General features: G+C 37.5%; 1 protein-coding gene and 1 non-coding gene across 3 annotated transcripts in view; one reads left to right on the forward strand and one right to left on the reverse strand.

Annotated features, from left to right (window-relative positions):
• Nucleotides 1–13462, reverse strand: part of SPATS2 (spermatogenesis associated serine rich 2) — a 149126-nt gene that overhangs the window by 61351 nt on the left and 74313 nt on the right. The window lies entirely within an intron of this gene.
• On the forward strand, nt 6646–6752 carry LOC128775175 (U6 spliceosomal RNA). Its single transcript, XR_008419821.1, has one exon. It is a non-coding gene; the product is annotated as a U6 spliceosomal RNA (small nuclear RNA).

The raw sequence follows: 13462 nt of genomic DNA on the forward strand, positions 1-13462 counted from the left end.
TACTATTTAACAGTACTGAAGTCTTAGCCTCAACAATCAGACAACAAAAAGAAATAAAGGGCATACGAATTGGCAAGGAAGAAATCAAACTTTCACTATTTGCAGATGACATGATACTCTATGTAGAAAACCCAAAAGACTCCACCAAAAAATCGTTACAACTAATACATGAACCCAGCAAAGCTGCAGGATATAAAATCAACACGCAGATATCTGTTGCATTTCTAAACACCAATAATGAAGGAGCAGAAAAAAGAAATCAAGGAATTAATCCCATTTACAATCGCACACACACAAAAAAAAGATATCTAGGAATAAACCTAACTAAAGAGGTAAAAGATCTGTACTCTGAAAACCATACTGTATTAATTACTGTAGCTTTACAGTAAGTCTTAATTGGATTCAGTGAGTTCTCTGACTTTGTTGTTAAGAATTCTTCAGCTATTCTTGGCCCTTTGTATTATCATATAAATTTCAGAATCACTTTGTCAAGCTGCATAAAAAATAATGTTGGGGGAGGGGCATTTGGCTGGTTCAGTTGGAAGAGCATGCAACTCTTGATCTTGGGGTTGTGAGTTCAAGCTCCACACTGGATATAGAGATTAAGAAAAAAAAGTAAACTCAATGAAAATAATGTTGGGGCCTTTATAAGGATTGCATTAAATCTATGAATCCATTTTGAAGGACAGTTATCTTCAAAATATTGAGGCTTCCAATCCATAAACATGGTATACCCTTCTATTTAAGTGTTCTTTCATTTCTTCCAATGATGCTTTATCATTTTTTAAAAATGTTTATTTTAGAGAGAGAGAGAGAGAATGCAAGCAGGGGAGGGACAGAGGGAGAGGGAAACACAGAATCCAAAGCAGGCTCCAGGCTCTGAGCTGTCAGCACAGAACCTGGCGCAGAGCTCAAACCCACAAACCGTGAGATCATGACCTGAGCCAAAGTCGGACACTTAACTGACTGAGCCACCCAGGTGCCCCAATGCTTTATCATTTTTTAATAGTGTTCTTATACATCCTTTATTGAATTTATTTCCATGTTACACTTTTGGTACAAGTGTAATGGCATCTGTTTTTAAATTTCACTTTCTAATGATTTATTGCTGGTATAAACAGGTGTGATTGATTTTTGTGGAATGATTTTATACCCAGCAACACTGTTCAAATCATTAATTCTAGTAGTTTAAGCTCTTGTGGGCTTTCTACATAGGATATCTACAAAAAACATAGAGCAATCATCAACATAATGGTGAATACTAAGACCTTTTCCTTTGAGACCAGAAAACAAAACAAAAATGCTTGCTTTGTTACTTTTTTTCCTTCCAACCTCACGGAGAAATAATTGACAAATATGATTATATATAAAGTATACAACATGATGAGCTGATATACATGTGTACTGTTGGAATAGTGACCAAGATCAAAACAATTAACACATTCATCACCTCACATAGTTAACTCTTCTGCTTCATTACTTCTAGACAACTGGAGGTCTAATAACTACAACAAAGCAGGAAAAAGGGACAAATATCATAAATACTGGAATCCCATTATTCATGGATCATTTTATTTAGTTTCTTCTACATTTTGGAGGGGATTTAATTTTCTGTTCTTTTTCTAACTTCCTTAGAACTTAGCTCACTGATTTGTAGCCTATCTTCCTTTCTAATATATACATTTAAAGCTAAAAAAAATTAAAATTCCCTCTAACCACTATTTTAGCTGCATGTTACAGGTTTTTATATACAAATTTCTATTATTGCTCTGTTTAAAGTATTTTCTAATTTCATTTTGATTTCTTTTTTGATCCGTTATTTAGGAGTATATTTCTTAATACTCAAATATTTGAAGATTTTCTAACTTTTGGATGACTAGCTTAAATGCACTGTAGTAAAAAAACAAGCTGTATGATTTTCTCTAAAAATTGTGGCAATTTGCTTTATGGCCAGTATGTGGCCAGTAGAATTTTTGAAAATGTTCTAAATGCACTTATAAAATAATAAACATATATATACTAATCTGTTGGATATAATTTGTTCTAATTATGATAATTATGTCACATGTGCTAGTTATAGCAAATATTTTATATCCTTATTAATCCCTCACCTGATTGTTTTGTCATTTACTAAGAAATCTGTGTTAAAATATCCTACTATAATTGTGTATTTCTCCTTTTAATTCTGTCAATTTTTTTAAAACCTATTAGAATTATTTTTTCTGTTAAATCAAATGCTTTATCATTATGAAGTGTCCCTCCTTTATCTCTAATCATGCTTTTTTGCTTTAAAGTCTACATTGGCTGAATATTAATACATAAACATTCAGAACAGTTTTCTTTTGTTAGTCTCTAATTCTTTTTTTTATTCTGGTAAAAAAAAAAGGCATAGCATAAAACTTACATGTTCTTTCTTAACCATTTCTTAGTGTATACAGTTCAGTAGTGTTAAGTATATTCACATTATTGTACAACTAATCTCTAGAACTTTTTCACCTTACAAAATTAAAACTCTGTATCTATTAAATAACAACTCCCCATGTCCCTTAATTCCCCATAACCCCAACTCCTAATAACTACCATTCTACTGTTTCTGTGACTTTGACTACTGACGATACCTTCTATAAGTGGAATCATGTAGTATTTACATTTTTATGACTAGCTTATTTCACTTAGCATAATGTCCTTTTATTTTAAAGTTTATTTTGAAAGAGAGAGAGAGAGTGTGAATGGGGGAGGGACAGAGAGGGAGAAAGAGAATCCCAAGCAGGCTCTCAACACTGAGGCAGATTCAGGGCTCGATCTCCCAACCATGAGATCATGACCTGAGTCAAAATCAGGAATTGGCTGCTTAACTGACTAAGCCACCCAGACACTCCATGTTTTTAAGGTTCATCCATATTGCAGTATGTAGCGACTATTTTAATTTAATAGCTTCCCTGGAGATTATAACATCAATTTTTGACTTGCAAAATTCTAACACTAATTGGCAGTTTTACCCTCTTCTTTGAAAAAGCAAGGGAGCTTATGCACCTCCCAATTTATAGGCCATGGCTACTATGCATGCTAATTCTCTATGTATTTTTAAATCCTAATAAAACATTCTTAGTCGTTCATACATCAATATTCAGACTTGACCATGTATTTGTGGTCTGCATTGCTATTCATGCCTTCTTGCATCTCCAACTTTCCAATTGGTCTTCTATCTCAGAGTACCTTTACATTTTTTTCAGTGGGGTGAGGACTTTTGGTTTTGTTCGTTTGTTTTGTTGCTTTTTAAAACTGTTTATTTCCACTTTATTCTAGAAGGATATTTTCACTGTATATGAGGTGTGTAGAGTTGCAGACTGGCAGTTATTTTTATTCAGACCTTTAAAGATATCATCCCCCTCTCCTGACTTCTTTCTGTTGAGAAGTTAGCTCTAGGTCTGACTGTGATCCTTTCAAAATTGCATAGTTTTTCTCTAGCTGCTTTTAAGATTCTCTGTCTTTGCTCCCTCAAAATTTTATTATGATGTTCCTAGGTGGATTTCTTTATTATATTTATTCTGCTAGTGATTTCTAGCACTTCTTGAATCTGTGGCTTGATGGTTTTCATGAATTTTGGAACGTTATCAACAATATCTCCTCAAATACTCTACATTATTCTCTTTCTTCTGGGGTTCCCATTACACGTATGGCATACCTATCCCTGTAGCCTCTATGTTTTTTACTTCCTCTTCTGTATTTCCTAATCTTTTGAATTTCCATATCATTTAGTTCCTTCTAACTTATCCTGCAATTCACTGACTCTTCTCAGATACTATCAATCTGTTTTTAAAACCATACATTGAGTTCTTAGTTTCAATTACTACATTTCCCAGCTCTAAAATATGCATTACAAAATAGTTTTCCAGTTGGCTGCTGAACTTCTCCAAGTTGTCTTTATTTCCTTGAACATTTTAAGAATTTTTTTTAAGAACAGTTATTTTGTTTATTTTAGAAAGAGAGAGTGAGCACAAGTGGGGGAGAGGGAAGAAGGGAGGGGGAGAGGGAGAGGGAGAGGGAGAGGGAGAGGGAGAGGGAGAGGGAGAGGGAGAGGGAGAGGGAGAGAGAATATCTTAAGCAGACTCCACACTAGTGTGTAGCCCAACACAGGGCTCTATCTCACCACCCTGGGATCATCACTTGAGCCAAAATCAAGGTCAGATGCTCAACCAACTGGGCCACCCAGGCTCCCCAAGAATAGTTATTTTAAATCTGGTAACTACAATATTTGGATCTCCTGTGAATTTATTCTATTGTCTAATGTTTCTTATTCCGTATTTATTGTTTCATCCTCTTATGTTCTAACTATTTTTTTTGTGTGTGTACTAAATAATCTATTTAAAAACCTGATAGTGAAAATAATCTGTGACGATTTCCAGAGAGGATCTGTTTGCTTTGTACCAAGGCACCCAGTTACCTCAAACCAATTTCAGGTACTGAAATAATTTGAAACTAAGTTGCAATTCCTACAAAGGTGAGTCTATTTCCACTCATTTTTACTACTACAAGGACTCAGTCTCTTGGGGTCCTATGCCAGAGCAAAGGGTGGGGGGTCACAAGTCCCCGCTTACAATCCAGAAGGCCCTTAACATCAATCACTGTCCTCTTGGCTCCAGGAGTTCGTCACCATTGGCTTCTCAACTGCTCTATCCTCTTTGCATCACTCAGGTAATTGCCTGTTACTCTCCCTTCAAAATGTTTATCTTCCCTGTCTTTGGTCTAATGGATTCTTGCATGCACCAAACCAACTCTCTTGGACTAATTTTGAAAATGATACATTAGAAAAACTTGGGAAGATTTTTTTTTTTTTGTAGGAAGCATATAAATGAGAAGTGTAAAAAAAAACTTAAATTGATTCTAAGAATAACCTATTTTTTTAATTGCCGAGGGTAGAAAGACAAACCACATTTACTTACTTCTTTCCCACCTTATTATTAGATATTTTAGATATATTAGATATTTTACTCCTAAAAGGAAGGGAAAAAGAAATACATGGCCAATTATTTCCAGATACCTTTTGTAGAACAGTCAGCTAGAGCCTAAAATAAAATGTCCTCTTTATTGAATTTCTAAAAAGAGATGACATTACAAAAGTATATTAAGAGTGAGTAAATGACTTTCAACAAAAAGAACTGTGTTGGGGCGCCTGGGTGGCTCAGTCAGTTAGGCATTCACCTTTGGCTCCGGTCATGATCTCACAGTTCGTGAGCTCGAGCCCTGCGTCAGACTCAGTGCTGAAAGCCTGGAGCCTGCTTCAGATTCTGTCTCTCCCTCTCTCTCTCTGCTCCTCCCCTGCTTGTACTCTCTCTCTCTCTCTCAAAAATAAACATTAAAGAAAAAAAGTTTAAAAAAAAATAAATTAAAAAAAAAGAAAAGAACTGTGGTTGAACCCAATGAACTAAAAGACCCAAAGACGTGCTTCAGTTCTGTATTAGTTTCCCATGGCTGCTATAACAAATTACCACAAACTTGGTGGCTCAAACAATGGAAATTTACTCTTTCATAGTTCTGAAGCCCACAAGTCCAAAATCAGTTTCACTGGACTGAAATCAAAGTAACGGCAAGGCCACACTCCTCTGAAGGCTCTAGAGAAGAATCTGTTCCTTGCCTTTTCCAACTGCTGGTGGGTATATAGGCATTCCTTGGCTTATGGCCATATCACTCCAATCTCTACCCTCATAGTTCTAATGCCTTCTCTTCTATCTGAAATCTCCTTCTGTCTCCCTCTTATAAGGATACTTGTGATTGCATTTAGGCCTTGCTTGGATGATCCAGGATAAGCTCTCCATCTGAAGATCTTTAATCACATCTGCCAAGTCTTGGCCATCCATACAGGTAACACCCACAGCATTTAGGATATGGATATCTTGGGAACGGGGGAAGAAGAATTATTCAGCCTACCATAGGTTCCTAGCTCTGTAGTTAATTAACATTATAAATTACTTCCAGATATGAAATATATACGTCATGGGGATGAAAGGTATAGCACAGAGAATATAGACAATAGTATTGTTAACAGTGTTGCGGGGTGACAGATGGTAGCTACACCTGTGGTGAGCACAGAGCTGTATAATTTCAAATCACCATGTTATACACCTAAAACTAACATAATAATGAGTGTCAACTATAATTCAATAAAAAATTTGTAATTAAAAATTTTAAGAAATAATTTATTTAAAAAAGAAAAAAATCTGAGATATTTTTAAAATTTTAACAAAATTTGTTTCTAGATAGTCTACAGTGTACCAAGGTACTGAGCCAGGTGTCGGAAAGACAAACAAGAATAAAACCCAGTTATTATCCCAACAGGCTCAGAGTCTAACAGAAGACAGGCATACAGTGAATGTTTATAGGTATAGCAGATGAAGTGGGAGGCACAAAGAATAAAGAAGTCAGTTCCGATAGTTATTATGACTTCAGGGGCACCTGGGTGGCTCAGTTGGTTGAGCGTCAGACTTCGGCTCAGGTCCTGATCTCATGGTTCGTGAGTTCAACCCCCTCATCGGATTAGCTGCTGTCAGTGCAGAGCCCACTTAGAATCCTCTGTCTCTCTCTCAGAAATATTGTTTTAATTAAAAAAAAAATAAAAATAAAAATTCTATGACTTTATAGTTTGTAGTACTCACATTGACAGCACATATACTAAGACTGGAATGTTACAGAGAAGATTAGTGTGGCCTCCACACAAGTAAGACATGCAAATCCATGAAGTGGCCCATAAAAAAAAAATGTTAAAAATAAATAATAGGGGCGCCTGGGTGGCGCAGTCGGTTAAGCGTCCGACTTCAGCCAGGTCACGATCTCGCGGTCCGTGAGTTCGAGCCCCGCGTCAGGCTCTGGGCTGATGGCTCGGAGCCTGGAGCCTGTTTCCGATTCTGTGTCTCCCTCTCTCTCTGCCCCTCCCCCGTTCATGCTCTGTCTCTCTCTGTCCCAAAAATAAATAAAAAATGTTGGAAAAAAAAAATTTTTTTAAAAAATAAAAAATAAATAAAAATAAATAAATAAATAAATAAATAATAAAAATTTAAAGATAAAAAATAAAAGCAGTTTGTACCTCTTCTCTTTTTTCTCTTTTTTGAGTTTATTTATTTTGAGAGAGAAAGCGCACGCAGGAGGGCAGAGAGAGAGGGAGAGAATCCCAAGCAGGCTCCACACTGTGACAGCACAGAGCCCCATGTGGGGCTTGAGCCCAAAAACTATGAGGTCATGACCTGAGCTAAAACCAAGAGTCAGTCGCTTAAATGACTGAGCCACACAGGTGCCCCTGTAGATCTTCTCTTGAAAAGGAAGTCCTCACATCCATTAGGGAAGCTATTTAAAAAGCAGACAGACAGGGGCGCCTGGGTGGCTCAGTCGGTTGAGCGGCCGACTTCGGCTCAGGTCACGATCTCGCGGTCCGTGAGTTCGAGCCCCGAGTCAGGCTCTGGGCTGATGGCTCAGAGCCTGGAGTCTGCTTCCGATTCTGTGTCTCCCTCTCTCTCTGCCCCTCCCCCGTTCATGCTTTGTCTCTCTCTGTCTCAAAAATAAATAAACGTTAAAAAAAATAAAAATAAAAATAAAATAAAATAAAAAAAATTAAAAAAATAAAAAGCAGACAGACAGAACACAACATGTGTTGGAGAAGATGTAGGTAAACCAGAACCCTTGTGCACCGCTGATGGGAATGTAAAATGGTACATCTGCTACAGAAAACAAAATGGCAGTTCCTCCCCAAATCACAGAATTACTGTAAATCCAGCAATTCCCTTTTGGCTATATACCCAAAAGAAGTGAGATCAGGGATTTCAAAAGATATCTGTACACCCAAGTTCACAGCAGCATTATTTACAATAGTCAGAAAGTGGAAACAACCCAAGTGACCATCTACAGATAAGTAAACAAAATATAATACATACATACAATGGAATATTATTCAGCTTTAAAAAGGAAGGAAATTCTGACACGTTACAACATGGATTAACTCTGACATTATCCTTAGTGAAATAAGCCAGTCACAAAAGGACAAATACTATTTGATTCCATTTGTATGAGTTATCAAGAGTAGTCAAATTCACAGAGACAGAAAGCAGAAAGTAGGACGGTGGTTTCCAGGGACTAGGATAAGGAGAGTAAGGAGTTATTGTTTAATGGACACAGGGTTTCAGTTTTGTGAAATGAAAAACAGTTGGGGAGGGAAGAGGAAAGAAAGAGAGAGACATTTAGGCAGTTCTGTATAAAACAAAAAGTAGTAAAGCGGGGCACCTAGGTGGCTCAGTTGGTTAAGTGTTTGACTTCGGCCCAGGTCATGATCTCATGATTTGTGGGTTCAAGCCCTGCATCAGGCTCTGTCCTGACCACTTAGAGCCTGGAGCCTGCTTCGGAGTCTGTGCCTCTGTCTCTCTCTCTGCCCCTCCCCTGTTCACGTGTGTGTACATGCTCTCTCTCTCTCAAAAATAAACCTTAAAAAAACTTTTTGTAAGTAGTGAAGCAATTAAGCAATATTATAGTACTGGGATAGAGAAATTAATTGTTCATGCATGATCAACTATGAAATTCAAGTCAGCTATTTTAATGTTTCAGAGGTTTAACTATCAAATGTGAAGGTGTTTTGTAGCTGAATAGTTTTACAAGTGGGAAAAGAGGAAGAGAGAGAAGCAAAGTTAAGTGTAAAATGAAGTCAACAAAAAAAGTACAATACTTGTGAATCTGCTCTTATCACTGTAACTTGATAAATACAGTTACACATGGACAGGCAAACATGATTTTTAGGTCTAGAAAAATATTAGCAAATGTGACTGTTTAAAAGAGTCTAATGTACCATCCCCAGAGATAGTGATTCAAAAAAATTTTTTTTTAATTTCCAGAATGATTCTGAGATACACTCAAGTTATTATAATCGTTCAGTCTTATCCTTCTTTAGTCTCTGAAGGCTATTTAGAGAGAAAATTAGGATCATAAGTAATCTGTGGGATTCAGAACTAAACCTACTCCCAACCTTGGATTACCCCAGAGTTGGCTTTCTTTTATCTAGTGCTGGATTCAGACATCAGTCAGATGTAAAGGTAAAAACTATGCTTATTTATCTCACTATAACTTCATATTATGAACCTAACAGGTTCTCAAATATTTGCTATGGGTTCTACCCAAAAGTTCTTTTATTTAGCTCATGATTTTCAACATTTGGTTGCCCAACAAACAGTTCAAGTAATCCAAGGGTAAGGCCCACAAGAGATTTTTGGCAGAAGCATTTTTTACCTAATTAACTAGTAAGCCACATGAACTAGTAGGCCACTTAGGGTCTAAAGATCTGCCCACTGTTGCCACTATTTAATTCAGAGCTATTCAAACCATCAGGGATAAAGAACTAGTTGTTGTTTTTATTTTGTTAATCTCTAATCTTTGAGGACCAATGCTTTTATAAAACAATAAAACTGCGCTTGAGAGTGGTGTGAAGAGATTGGCAAGTCCTCTCCTGAAAACACAAGTATTAAACTGAACAGGACTGTCAACAACAACCATTTCAGGGCCCTAGAATTCAACCAAAGGCACAGGACAAATTGAGAAATTGCTAGAGCCTTAAGTAAGAACAATGAAGTCTGTATGCTTCTTGCCTAGGACTGATCCCATTCACCTATCTCCAGCTTTGTGGAGAACAACGGCTTTACCAGGGCAGGGCTGGCCATAAAAATCTGCAGTTTTACTGCCAAAGAAGGCTAACTAGAGAGGAAGGCAAAACTCCACAGCTCTGTCAAGCTCAAGTAGAGAACTCAGCTGGAAATGAATAAAAATAACTCATTGCTTTGTTAGCCTGAAGCTGGAGTCTTGGTTGAGTGAGTGGTAAATAAGTAGGATAGTTAACAGGGAAATCCTGGAAAAAAACACAGACAAGCTAGATTAGCTCTTTACACATTCCTAGCTAAATGAGAAACTATGCACATGCACGGGGAAACCCAGGAGGCCAGTGGAAGGTAAAAGTGAAAACAAACTTAAGAACTGCCTGAACTTTGAACATCCTCCTCAACCCATATGGTTCAGTCAGCAGAGGATCAGAGCTTATGCATTTGAGATGTTTAGCAAAACCTCATTCCAGGGGCGCCTGGGTGGCTCAGTCGGTTAAGCGTCCGACTTCGGCTCAGGTCATGATCTCACGGTTCGTGGGTTCGAGCCCCGCGTCGGGCTCTGTGCTGACAGCTCAGAGCCTGGAGCCTGTTTCAGATTCTGTGTCTCCTTCTCTCTGTGACCCTCCCCCGTTCATGCTCTGTCTCTCTCTGTCTCAAAAATAAATAAACATTAAAAAAAAAAAAAAAATTTAAAAAAAAAAAAAAAAAAACCTCATTCCAAATCACTGGCTGACCAATAAACACTGCAGATGCAGGGACAACCCCTAAAAAGCAAATATAAAAAATAAAAATTAGAATTAAAAAAAAAAATGTGCAGATACATTTGTGATTGTACACATGGGACAGGCAGAGAGGTAGATGCCTCAATTTATGTCCAAGCTAATTATTTTTAAAATACCCTCAAGAAGATAAACAATCCAGAGTTAATACATTACCTTAACTATCCACTTAAAAAAAAAAAAAAAAAAGCTAAGGGGCGTGTGAGTGGCTCAGTTGGTTGAGCGTCAAGCTTCAGGTCAGATCATGATCTCACAGTTTGTGAGTTCGAGCCCCACATTGGACTCTACGCTGACACCTCAGAGCCCGGAGCCTGCTTTGCATTCTGTGTCTCCCTCTCTCTCTGCCCCTCCCCCACTCACGCTGGCTAGCTCTCTCTCTCTCTCAAAAAAAAAAAAAAAAAAAAAAAAGTAAATGAACATAAAAAAAAAAAAAAAAGACCAGAAGAGGGGCACCTGGGTGGACTCCATTGGTTAAGCGACCAACTTTGGCTCAGGTCATGATCTCACAGTTCATGAGTTCAAGCCCCACATCAGGCTCTGCTGTCAGCACGGAGCCCACTTCGGACCCTCTGTCCCCCTCTCTCTCTGCCCGTCTCCCACATTCTCTCTTTCTCTCTCTCTCTCTCTCTCTCTCTCAGAAATAAACATTAAAAAAAAATTTTACTCTTTAAAAGAGATTATTAAGAAAACAGAAAGACAAGACCACAGGCTGGGAGAATATATTCAAAAATCGTGTACCTGATAAAGAACTTGTATCCATAATATATAACTCTTACAACACAGTAATAGTAAGACCAACAACTCAACAAAAAAGTGAGTAAGGAATTTGAACAGACATTTCACCAGAAAGATAACACAATAGCTAATAATCACATGAAATGATAGTCAACGTCATTAATCACTAAGGAAACCCAAATCAAAACCATAACGAGATACCATTCCACACCCAGTAAAATAGCTATAATAAAAAAGACTGACCATACCAAGTGTTGGCAAGGATATGGCACATCTGAAATCCATATATATTTTTGGTGGGACTGTAAATGGTATGAGCCATTTCGGAAAACAGTTTGGGCACTTTTCTTTGAAAATTACACATTTTTACTCTTAGGTACTTCTCCATGAGAAATGTAAACATATGCCTATATAAACACTTGTGAGCAAAATGTTCAAATTTATAATTATTTATAATAGCCAAAACCAGAAATAATCCAAATGAATAATCAACGGCTGAATGGATAAACAAACTGTGATATAATCTGTGATATTGTAATATAATCAGAAATAAATATTTTTATCTTCATCCCCAGCTCATGGCTAGAGCTCCTAAAACCTTTGTAATTTCCTAGGCAATAAAGGTGCTAGGACCATCTTTTGTTCTAATATTTGGTCTTTGACTTCAACTCCTGACACAGAACTCCTAAATCCCTTGGAATTTCCTGGGTGATAGAAGCATCTTTTATTCTGTTTTTATTTTATTTTTTTTAAAGAGAATTGTTCTGGGTTTTTTACGTTTTTGTTTTTAATTTTTTATTTTTAGAAGGGGAGAGCACACATGCGACCAGGGCAGAGGGGCAGAGGGAGAATGAAAGACAGAGAGAATCCCAAGCAGGCTCCACACCTGGCTCAGAGCCCAATGCAGGGCCCAATCCCACGACCCTGGAATCATAACCTGAGCCAAAACCAAGAGTCGGACGCTCAACTGACTGAGCCATCCAGGTGCCCCAGGGACATCTTTTATTTTAATGAAGCAACTTTGGTAGGTTCCTGAATAGCTTCGGTATGGGACTGGTCACCAGAAAGATCAAACCATGATTAGAAGCTTGGAACTTTCAGCCTCACACACTTTACTCCAGGAGCGAAGCAGAGCTAGAGCTAGAGTTAATAATCATGCACAGGTGATAAAGCCTCCATTAAAATCCCTAAAGTATGGTGATTTCACGAGCTTCTGGGTTGGGGAACACATCCATGTGCTGGGAGAGGGGCACACCCCAACTTCACAGGGACAGAAAAACTCCTGTGTTTGGGAACTTTCCAGGCACCACCTACGTAGCTCTTCACCTGGCTTTTCATCTGGCTGTTCATCTGTATCTTTTATCATATCCTCTGCCATCTAATAAACCAGTGAATATAAGTGTTTCCTGGATTCTGTGAGCTACTGAACCTGAGGAGTCGTGAAAACTGCTCATTTGCAGCCAGGTTGGACCAAAGTGTGAGTAACGTGGGGACCTTCTTGCCATTGGCATCTGAAGTAAGGGAATCTTGTGGGACTGAGGCCTTAACCTGTGGGATCAAACACTAACTCCTGGTAGGTGGTACCAGAACTTAATCGAATTGTAGGACATCTGCTAGTATCAGAGAATTGGTCAGTGTGGGAAAAACACCCATCATCTGGTTACAAAAGTGTTATGAGTAGCAGACTGTAAAAGAAAAAAGTTTTTCCTTTTCATAACTTTAATATTACTTAGTAGTAAAAAGGAACAAACTACTGATATAGTCAACAACTGATGAAACTCAAAAACACTACACTAGGTAAAAGAAGGCAGACACAAAACTATATTGTATTAATTTGTTTATATGAAATCTATAGAAAAAGTAAAACTCAAGAGACAAAGTAGATCAATGTTTGCCTGGAACTGGGGTTGGGAGCAAGAACTGATTGTAAGCAGGTAATAAAGAACTTTCTGGGGTTAGAAAAATATTTTACAACAGGATTGTAGTGATAGCTGCAAAGCTGCATAAATTTACTGAAAAATAATCAAATTGCACATTTATAAAAGGTGATTTTTATGGTATTTAAATTATACCTCAATAAAACTGTTTTGTTAAGGGCTTGGATGTTGCAGACTGTCAAATCACCATAAGTTTCTAGACACTCTTCATTTCTAAATATTTCTCCAATGCACAGAGAGATATCAGTCCGTACTCTGAGAAGCACTGATCTAACTGATTTCTGCCAGGATGGCTAAAAGGAACAATCAATAGTTGTAAGTGAAATTGGCCTTAATTTAATTTAAGCCATTCCAAGTTTAACTCCACTAAATATTTCATTAAATA

This window comes from Panthera pardus, unplaced genomic scaffold (assembly GCF_024362965.1).
Source record: "Panthera pardus isolate Hobbes unplaced genomic scaffold, ASM2436296v1 HiC_scaffold_6, whole genome shotgun sequence".
Taxonomy (NCBI): domain Eukaryota; kingdom Metazoa; phylum Chordata; class Mammalia; order Carnivora; family Felidae; genus Panthera; species Panthera pardus.